This window comes from Arachis hypogaea, chromosome 17 (assembly GCF_003086295.3).
Source record: "Arachis hypogaea cultivar Tifrunner chromosome 17, arahy.Tifrunner.gnm2.J5K5, whole genome shotgun sequence".
Classification (NCBI taxonomy): Eukaryota; Viridiplantae; Streptophyta; class Magnoliopsida; order Fabales; family Fabaceae; genus Arachis; species Arachis hypogaea.
The window spans coordinates 51090464-51101522 of NC_092052.1; the positions used below are offsets into that span (position 1 = coordinate 51090464).

General features: G+C 37.4%; 1 non-coding gene across 1 annotated transcript; it reads left to right on the top strand.

The window, feature by feature from the left end:
* The first annotated feature begins 3099 nt into the window (after nt 1-3099).
* Nucleotides 3100-3207, top strand: LOC112767961 (small nucleolar RNA R71). The gene has a single exon (XR_003185401.1). It is a non-coding gene; the product is annotated as a small nucleolar RNA R71 (small nucleolar RNA).
* Nucleotides 3208-11059: the final 7852 nt, after the last annotated feature.

Genomic DNA, 11059 nt, shown 5'->3' on the forward strand with positions numbered 1-11059 from the left:
ATTTTCAAGATAGAATTCGAAATTCATGTACTTATTTTTCTTTTTCAGAAAACATTTTTCATTTAAGAAAGGTGAAAGATTCATGGAACATTCGTAGATTTAAGACATAGACACTAAACACTAATGATCATGTAATGAAGACACAAACATAGTCAAAACATAAAGCATAAAAACCGAAAATAGAAAAGAAAATAAACAAGGAGATTAAAGAACGGGTCCACCTTAGTGATGGTGGCTTCTTCTTCCTCTTGAAGAACCAATGTAGTTCTTGAGCTCCTCTATGTTTCTTCCTTGCCTTTGTTGCTCCTCTCTCATGGCCTTTTGGTCCTCTCTGATTTCATGGAGGATGATGAAGTGCTCTTGGTGCTCCACTCTTAGTTGCTCCATTTTGGAACTCAATTCTCCTAAAAAGGTGTTGAATTGCTTCCAATAGTTGTGTAGAGGGAAATACATCCCTTGAGGCATCTCAGGGATTTCTTGATGAGGGACTTCCTCATGCACTTGTTGAGGTCTATAAGTGGGCTCTCTTGTTTGTTCCATCATCTTTCTAGTGATGGGATTTTGAGATGAATCTTTCCATCTCCCATGACTCAGATTGGAAGCAACTGCCTTCCCTTTCCTCTTTCTAGAGGTTTCTAGGAGAAGAAGAAGAGATTGAGGAGATGGAGGTGTGTGAATGGTTCGGCCAAAGGGGGGGGTTTTAGGTTGTTATGATGTGTGAAAATAAAGGAGTGATGAGGGGCTTATATAGGAGTGGAGTGGAGAGGGAATTCTTGTAATAGGGGTTAGGTTTGGGGGGGGGGGAGGGAAGATGGTTTGAATTTGAATGGGTGGGGGTAGGTGGTTTGTATGATGGTTTTAGAGGAGAAATGGAGGTGATTGGTGGAGGTTATTTTGGGGAAGAGTGTTATGGAAAGGTGTGAAAAGGAGAGAAAAAGAGTTGGGGTAGGTGGAAATCTTGTGGGGTTCAGAGATCCTGAGGTGTCAAGACGTTTTGGTCCCTGCACCTTTCTAGCATTTAAACACCCCTGGACAGCCCTTTCTGGCATTTAAACGCCAGTCTGCTGCCTTTCTTGGCGTTAAACGCCAGGCTGATGCCCCTTTCTGGCGTTTAACGCCAGCCAGACACCCTTTTCTGGCGTTAAACGCCAGTCTGTCTGCCAATTCTGGTGGTTAACGCCTAGAATGCTGCCAGACTGGGCGTTAAACACCCATTCTGCTATCCTTACTGGCGTTCAAACGCAGTAAGCCTGTCCTCCAGGGTGTGCTATTTTTGATGCTATTTTTGATTCCGCTTTAATTCTGCAGCTGTTTTTGTGACTCCACATGATCATCAACCTAAAGAAAACATAAACTAACAATGGAAAATGAAATGAAAAAGTAATTAACATAGATAAATAAGATTAGGTTGCCTCCTAATAAGCGCTTCTTTAATGTCAATAGCTTGACAGTAAGCTCTTACAGAGCTTCACAGATACTCAGAGTATGATTGTGGCCTCCCAACACCAAACTTAGAGTTTGAATGTGGGGGCTCTGCTTGACTCTGTATTGAGAGAAGCTTTTTATGCTTCCTCTCCATGGTTACAGAGGAAGATCCTTAAGCTTTAAACACAAGGTAGTCCTCATTCAGTTGCAGGACTAATTCTCCTCTGTCCACATCAATCACAGCCCTTGCTATGGCTAGGAAGGGTCTTCCAAGGATGATGGATTCATCCTCATCCTTCCCAGTGTCTAGGATTATGAAGTCAGCAGGGATGTAAAGGCCTTCAACTTTCACTAAGACATCCTCTACAAGTCCATAAGCCTGTTTTATTGATTTGTCTGCCATCTCTAGTGAGATTCTTGCAGCTTGTACCTCAAAGATCCCTAGTTTCTCCATTACAGAGAGTGGCATGAGGTTTATACCTGACCCCAGGTCACACAGAGCCTTCTCAAAGGTCATGGTGCCTATGGTACAAGGTATTAAGAACCTTCCAGGATCCAGTTTCTACTGAGGTGATTTCTGCTGAACCAAGGCATTCAGTTCATTGATGAGCAATGGAGGTTCATCCTCCCAAGTCTCATTACCAAATAACTTGGCATTTAGCTTCATGATTGCTCCTAGATACCGAGCAACTTGCTCTTCAACAATATCTTCATCCTCTTCAGAGGAAGAATACTCATTAAAGCTCATGAATGGCAACAGTATGTTTAGTGAAATCTCTATGGTCTCTGTATGAGTCTCAGATTCCTTTGGTTCCTCATTAGGGAACTCCTTATTGGTCAGTGGACGTCCATTGAGGTCTTTTTCAATAGAAATCACTGCCTCTTCCTCCTCTATAGGTTCGGCCACTTTGGATATATTGATGGCCTTGCACTCTCTCTTTGGATTCTCTTCTGTATTACTTGGGAGAGTACAAAGAGGGATTTCAGTAACTCTTTTACTCAGCTGAACCACTTGTGCCTCCACATTTCTGATGGAGGACCTTGTTTCAGTCATAAAACTGAGAGTGGTCTTAGATAGATCAGAGACTATTGTTGCTAAGTCAGAGAGGCTCTGCTTAAAATTCTCTGTCTGTTGCTGAGAAGATGATGGAAAAGGCTTGCTATTACCAAACCTATTTTTCCCACCATTATTATTATTGAATCCTTGTTGAGGCTTCTGTTGATCCTTCCATGAGAAATTTGGATGATTTCTCCATGAAGGATTATAGGTGTTTCCATAGGATTCTCCCATGTAATTCACCTCTTCCATTGCAGGATTCTCAGGGTCATAAGTTTCTCCTTTAGAGGAAGCTTCTTTAGTACTGCCGAATGCAGCTTACATTCCAGTCAGATTCTGAGAAATTATATTGACTTGCTGAGTCAATATTTTATTATGAGCCAATATGGCATTCAGAGTATCAATCTCAAGAACTCCTTTCTTCTGAGTCATCCCATTATTCACAGGATTTCTTTCAGAAGTATACATGAACTGGTTATTTACAACCATTTCAATGAGTTCTTGGACTTCTGCAGGGGTTTTCTTCAGATGAAGAGATCCACCAACAGAGTGGTCCAATGACATCTTGGACAATTCAGACAGACTATCATAGAATACACCTAAGATGCTCCATTTGAAAGCATGTCAGAAGGACACCTTCTGATCAATTGCTTGTATCTTTCCCAAGCTTCATAGAGGGATTCACCTTCCTTCTGTCTGAAGGTTTGGACTTCCACTCTAAGCTTGCTCATCCTTTGAGGTGGAAAGAATTTGGCTAAGAAAGTATTGACTAAATTTTTCCAAGAGTTTAAGCTTTCTTTAGGTTGTGAGTCCAACCATATCCTAGCTCTGTCTCTTACAGCAAAGGAGAAAAGCAGAAGTCTGTAGACCTCGGGATTAACCCTATTGGTCTTAACAGTGTCACAGATTTGTAAGAATTCAGCTAAGAACTGATGAGGATCTTCCAATGGAAGTCCATGAAACTTGCAATTCTGCTGTATTAGAGAAACTAATTGATGCTTAAGCTCAAAGTTGTTTGCTCCAATTGCAGGAATTGAGATGCTTCTTCCATAGAAGTTGGAAGTTAGTGCAGTAAAGTCACCAAGTATCTTCCTTGCATCTTCGCCATTGTTGTTGGGTTCGGTTGCCATGTCTACTTCTTTTTCGAAATTTTCTGTAAGGTTCTCTCCGGAGTGTTGTGCTTTAGTTTCTCTTAGCTTCCTCTTCAGAGTCCTTTCAAGTTCAGGATCAGCTTCAACAAGAATGTCCTTATCCTTGTTCCTGCTCATATGAAAAATAAGAGAACAAAGAGAATGGGAATCCTCTATGTCACAGTATAGAGATTCCTTTATGTGAGTATAAGAATAGAAGAATAGAAGAATGAGAAGAGAGAGGAGATGAGTAATTCGAACAGAGAGAAGAGAGAGGGGTTTGAATTATGAGTAGAAGAGAAGTGTTAGTAAATAAATAAATAAATAGAAAGAGATGAGAGAGAGAGTATTCGAAAAAAAAATTTTTTAAGTAGAATAAAAGAAAAAAATATTTTTGTTTTTATTTTAATTATTTAGTTAGTGTTCGAAAATATTAAAAGAAATAAAATAAAATTAGAAGAGAAAAAGTGGTTAGTTATTTTCAAAAATGAGAAGTGAAAAAGTAGTTAGGTGGTTTTGAAAAAGATAAGAAATAGTGAATTTTTAAAATTAAAACAAAGAAACCAAGTAATTAGTTGAAAAAGTTTGAAAGTAAATTTTGAAAAGATAAGAAATTAGAAAAAGGTTTTGGAACTAAGATCTTAAAAAGATATGATTGAAATTTTATTTGAAAAAGAATTGAAAAAAAAATTAAAAAGATTTGATTTTTAAAATTAAAGTTGATGACTTGACTAACAAGAAACTAAAAGATATGATTCTAGAATTTAAAGATTGAACCTTTCTTAACAAGAAAGTAACAAACTTGAAATTTTTGAATCAAAACATTAATTGTTAGTAAGGATTTTTGAAAATATGAAATAAAATTAAGAAAAAGATTTTGAAAAATTAGTTTTAAAGATTTTCGAAAACATTAAAAGAAAAATGAAAAAGATTTTGAAAAATTTTAAGAATGAAATTCGAAAATCATAAAAAAAATAAAAAGGAATTGATTTTGAAAAAGATTTGAAAAGATAAAGTTTTTAAATTGAAATTTTGCCTTGACTAACAAAAAACAACTAAATTTTAAAATTTTTTGACCAATTCAACTCAAAATTTCGAAAATTATGAGAAGAATAAGGAAAAGATATTTTTTTTTACTTTTGAATTTTTAATGAGGAAAGAGAAAAACAACAAAATGAAACAAAACATAAAAATTTAAGATCAAAACAAATAATGCATGCAAGAACACTTTGAATGTCAAGATGAATACCAAGAACACTTTGAAGATCATGATGAACATCAAGAACATATTTTTGAAAATTTTTAAGAAAAGAAAGACATGTAAGACACCAAACTTAAGAACTTTGTAATAGGGACACTAACAATTTGAAAATGCATATGAAAAATAAGAAAAGACACAAAACAAGAAAAATTAAAGATCAAACAAGGAAAATCATCAAGAACAACTTGAAGATCAAAGAAGAACACAGTGCATGAATTTTCAAAAATCTAAGAAAAATTAAAAAAATGAAGTTGACACTAAACTTAAAATTTGACACTAGACTCAAATAAGAAACAAATTTTTTTTTCTGGTTTTTATGATTTTATTAATTTTTTTGTATTTTATTTTTTTTTTGAAAATAAAAATAATAAAAACTTAAACATAAAATAAAATTACCCAATCTAAGCAACAAGATGAACCTTCAGTTGTTCAAACTGGAACAATCCCTGGCAACGGCGCCAAAAACTTGTTGCATGGAATTGTGGTCACACTTTTCATAACTCCGGTATAACTAACCAGCAAGTGCACTGGGTCGTCCAAGTAATAAAACCTTACACGAGTAAGGGTCGATCTCACGGAGATTGCCGGCTTGAAGCAAGCTATGGTCATCCTGTAAATCTTAGTCAGGCGGATTCAATTGGTTATGAGTTTTGATAATTGAAAGATAAATAAAACGTAAATTTAAAATAAAGATACTTATGTAATTCATTGGTGGAAATTTCAGGTAAGCATTTGGAGATGCTTGGTTGCTTCTGAACCTCTGCTTTCCTATTGTCTTCATCCAATCATGCGTGCTCCCTTCCATGGCAAGCTGTATGTTGGTGGATCACCATTGTCAATGGCTACCATCCGTCCTCTCAGTGGAAATGGTCCAGGAACGGTTTCTGTACAGCTAATCAACTGTCGGATCTCCCGTCTCGGATGAAAAATACCAGGCACAGCTACCGCACGGCTAATCATCTGTCGGTTCTCACTTGTGTCAGAATAGGATCTCTCTATCCTTTTGCACACTGTTACTGCGCCCAACATTCGTGAGTTTGAAGCTCGTCACAGTCATCCCGTCCCAGATCCTACTCGGAATACCACAGATAAGGTTTAGACTTTTCGGATCTCAGGAATGCTGCCAATTGGTTCTAGCCACTACCACGAAGGTTCTAATCTAACGGTTTCTCTACAAAAATCACACAACAATTTGGTAAGAAAATTATGAATTTGTGCCCAGTTCTCTCCTTTTCAGTTTCGTGATTTGTGTTTTAAAATTTGAGAGATTTTGTGATTTTGATGGTTTAGGGGTACTCTAGCGGTAGATAATCATTGGGTCTTGCTGATGTCATCCGTGGGTAAGGTGAGAAACTCATATCTCTTGTGAATACTTTGATTTTGTGAAGTTAAGGTATTAATTTGTGATTATGAATGGAATTGTATGTATTAGATTGAAATTTTGTTGAATTGGAGATTGAATTAGTGAAATTGGATGCTTGGGAGTGAACCTTGGAAGTTGAGTTTTCATTGGAGAGGCTTGGAGCCTTGGGTTTTGTGGAACGATAGTCAATTATGATGTTCCGGGATTGACAGGGAATCGGCCAAGGTATGGTTTCGGTTTTTCGTAACTAAATATAATGTGTCGCGAGAACGTAGGTTAGTTGACCGTAAGATGAGAATTGAATTATTGATGTGGTTGGTGATTGAGATTGGTTAATATGTATGTTGATTGTTAATGTTGAGATTTGTAGTTGAGGTTATGATGTTGTGATGTGTAATATTGCATGTGAAGGTTGGTAAATGATAATGATTATGTTTATTGATATGTTGTTTTGAATTTGAATTATTATGAATAGGTATGAAAGAATGATTTATAATGAATTTGAAAATGATATTGTTTTGAGCTTTGACCTGGCAAGGTTCGTGGTGGTTTACTGCTTGCCTAGTGTCGAGATGTCATGTGAGGTTCGTGGTGGTGTACCGCCCGCATGTGTTTTTAAAAGAGAATGTTATGTGGGGTTCTTGGTGGTGTATCGCCCACATGTTTTTAAAAGAGAATGTCACATGGGGTTCGTGGTGATTTACCGCCCACGTGTGTGTATTATTTTTCCAGTTGAAGATCTTGCGAGGTTCGTGGTGGTGTACCGCTCGCAACGGTGGGATTCGTGGTAGTGTACCGTCCACCGATTTTTAAGAGGACGATATCCGGGTTAGCTACCGGATATGTCGAGTTTTGGCAAAGTAACCGACACATGAGCTCACGGCCAGTAGGAAAGACATGCATCATATGCATTTATGTGACTTGTTTGGTTTTGCATTACTTGGGTTTGCTTATTTGAATATCTATGTTTATTTTCTATATTTGAATATCTACTTGTGTTTGCCTTGTATGCTTTATTTGTCTGTGCAACTGTGTTCGGAAGACTGAAAAAAAAAGTGATGAGCTTAGGGGTTAAGTTAGAAATTGAGATAGAAGCAAGAATCCTTAGATACCTCACCCTGTTTATGGTTTTCAATGTCAGTTTTAAGTTTGAATCTAATGTCGGAAGTTCTAGGATCGCCTTTGGCTTTCCCGGGACATTATATGTTAGTTATGTGGGCACTGTTACCATACTGAGAACCTCTGGTTCTCACCCCATACATATTTTGTGGTTTTTAGATGCAGGACGTGAGACACCTCACCGAGGCATGCTAGGAGCTTTCTGAAGCAATGAATTATTCTTTTGGGAGTTTTATTTTGGTAGAGTTGTTAATATTTGTATCTCGATTGTATATATGTTTTATGTTGTCCCTGACGTCGGGATTTTTGCCAGTAAAGAATGTCATAAAAATAGTCGCGTTGTAGATATAGTCTCTAAACCGACAAAAATCCCTTCGTACAAACGTTTTGGATGTCACAAGTAACAAACCCCTTTTAGAAATTGTTAACCGAGTATTCAAACCTCGGGTCGTCTTCTCAAGGAACTGCGAGGAAGTATGTTCTTATTATTGGCTATAAAGGTTGTAATCGGGGTTTAGAAGATGAGAAGCAAGTAATTTAAATGACAAGTAAAGTAAATGGCATTTAAAATAAATAAATACTGTAAAGCAGACCTTTGGCAAGGTAAGAGAAGTTGGAGGTCCAACGTAGTTATCTCTCTCAACTATAATGAAAGTTGAATCTAAACTCCACTTGGTCAACCTTTACTAGGGCAAAGGAAAGTCAGGGGACTAATTAAATTGACCTTTGAATCCTATTTATTTCCTAAGAAAAGGTTGGTATTACTTAAGTTCAGCTCAATCAGCAAGATAACGAATATCAATTATGTTGAGTTTAATAACTGTTGAGTTACTGAATTCTTAACCAGGACCAAAAGGGGAAAAAGTAAAATTGCTGGAATAATAAAAATGTCCTTAGATGGGAAGCAATGGTAACTTAAATCAAAGAGAACAATCATAAACTGAAAATACCTCAATTATCATTAATTCAAATAACAGTCTGTAACATGGAAGAATTCATAAATCCAATGATCAATTCAAGTGCTGGAATAAATAAAAGTAAAAGGAAGCTAAAACAAAGAACGTAAAACCTGGATTGAGAGTCACTCTTAAAACAAGAAGAAATCCTAAATCCTAAGAGAGAGAGAGAGAGAGAGAAGATCTCCCTCTCAACTAAATCTAAATCATTGAAAGTAACAAAAATTGCGAGCTCTCTTTGAATGGGTGCATTCCCACACTTTATAACCTCTGGTCTATGCCTTCTGTACTTGGATCTGGGACAAAAAGGGCTTCAGAAATCGCTATGAGCGTTTTCTGTAATTTCTGGTGCGTGGCCTCTGTCACGCGGTCGCGTCATTTGGAGCTTTTCCTTGCCACGCGGTCGCGTCAGTCATGCGACTGTGTCATGTGCATTCTGCTTAAGGCGCGCGGTCGCGTCAGTCATGCGGCCGCGTCGCTGCTGATTTGTGCTTGGCACGCGATCGCGTCATCCATGCGATCGCGTGGATACCAGTTTCCTTAAAGCTTCGTTTTGCCTTCTCCTTCCTATTTTGTAGGTTTCCTTTTCCATCCTTTAAGTCATTCTGCCTTAGAAAATCTGAAACTACTCAACACACTAATCACGGCATCGAATGGAAATAAAGGTAATTAAAATAATTAATTTTAAAGCTTAGGAAACATGTTTTTCACAATATGACATAATAAGGAAGGGAAAGTAAAACCATGCAGTTAATATGAATAAGTAGGTGGAGGATTGAATAAATCATTCAAATTAAGCACAAAAGAACTCATGAAATATGGGTTTATCAGTCCCTGTTAGAGGTTGACTTGGAGAAATAGGTTTTGTAAACAGTATTTTGGGATTCCTTATGTATTTATGTATGTATGTATATATGCTCTGGCTGGTTTAACTTCGCGAGCCGGTTCAAAAGCTTTGTTTTCAGTATTTTTGGAATTCTCTCCCTATGTATATATATTTATATGTGTCGCTCGGCTCTTACCTCGTCGGGTTTACGTTTATCATTTTGGAGAGTGATGTGCTTTTTTGTTTAAATGTTTTTGTTAAATCTTTCCTTCAAAGGCTCCTCAGTATAAATTCCTTTCAACTACTATTATATATATTTTTTTACTTTTAGAGGTTGTAATACCTTGCCACGCCAGTTTTATGACTTAAGCATAAGACTCTATGTGGTAGGGTGTTACAGTCTCTGGTGCACGAATTTTAAATCACACTTTTCACAACTCGTACCACTAACCAGCAAGTGCACTGGGTCGTCCAAATAATACCTTACGTAAGTAAGGGTCGATCCCATGGAGATTGTTGGCTTGAAGCAAGCTATGGTTATTTTGTAATTCTTAGTTAGGAAATCAATGATAAGAGTGATTATATTTATGAAGAGTAAAAAGCATAAATTAAATAATACTTGTTATACAACAAAGGAGAACAGATTGAGGATTTGGAGATGCTCTGTCTTCCGAATCTCTGCTTTCCTACTGTCTTGTTCTTCACGCACGCAGGTCTCCTTCCATGGCAAGTTGTATGTTGGTGGATCACCTTTGTCAATGGCTACCATCCATCTTCCCAGTGAAAATGGTCCAGGTGCGCTGTCACCACACGGCTAATCATCTGTCGGTTCTCACTCATGTTGGAATAGGATCCATTGATCCTTTTGCGTCTGTCACTACGCCCAACCCTTGTGAGTTTGAAGCTCGTCACAGTCATCCAATCCCTGAATCCTACTCGGAATACCACAGACAAGGTTTAGAATTTCTGGATTCTCAAGGATGCCGCCAATGGATTCTAGCCTATACCACGAAGACTCTGATTAAGGAATCTAAGAGATACTCATTCAATCTAAGGTAGAACGGAAGTGGTTGTCAGGCACGCGTTCATAGGTTGAGAATGATGATGAGTGTCACAAATCATCACATTCATCATATTGAAGTGCAAATGAATATCTTAGATAGAAACAAGCTTGTTTGAATAGAAAATAGAAGTAATTGCATTAATTCATCGAGACACAGCAGAGCTCCTCACCCCCAACAATGGGGTTTAGAGACTCATGCCGTCAAGAATACAAAGTTCAGATCTAAAATGTCATGAGATGCAAAATAAATCTCTAAGTTGTTTAAATACTAAAATAGTAACCTAGGTTTACAGAAAATGAGTAAACTATGATAGATAGTGCAAAAATCCACTTCTGGGGCCCACTTGGTGTGTGCTGGGGCTGAGACTTGAGCTTTACACGTGCCTAGGCTATTTTTGGAGTTAAACTCCAAGTTGTAACCTGTTTCTGGCATTTAACTCTGCTTCGCAACCTGTTTCTGGCGTTTAACTCCAGAATAGGGCAGGAAGCTGGCGTTGAACGCAAGTTTGCGTCATTTATCTTCAAGCAAAGTATAAACTATTATATATTGATGGAAAGCCTTGGATATCTACTTTCCAACGCAATTTAGAGCGTGCCATTTGGACTTCTGTAGCTCCAGAAAATCTACTTTGAGTGCAGGGAGGTCAGAATCCAACAGCATCTGCAGTCCTTTTTCAGCCTCTGAATCAGAATTTTCTCAGGTCCCTCAATTTCAGCCAGAAAATACCTGAAATCACAGAAAAACACACAAACACATAGTAAAGTCCAGAAATGTGAATTTTTCATAAAACTAATAAAAACCTAGTAAAAAAACTAACTAAATTATACTAAAGACTATGTAAAAATAATGCCAAAAAGC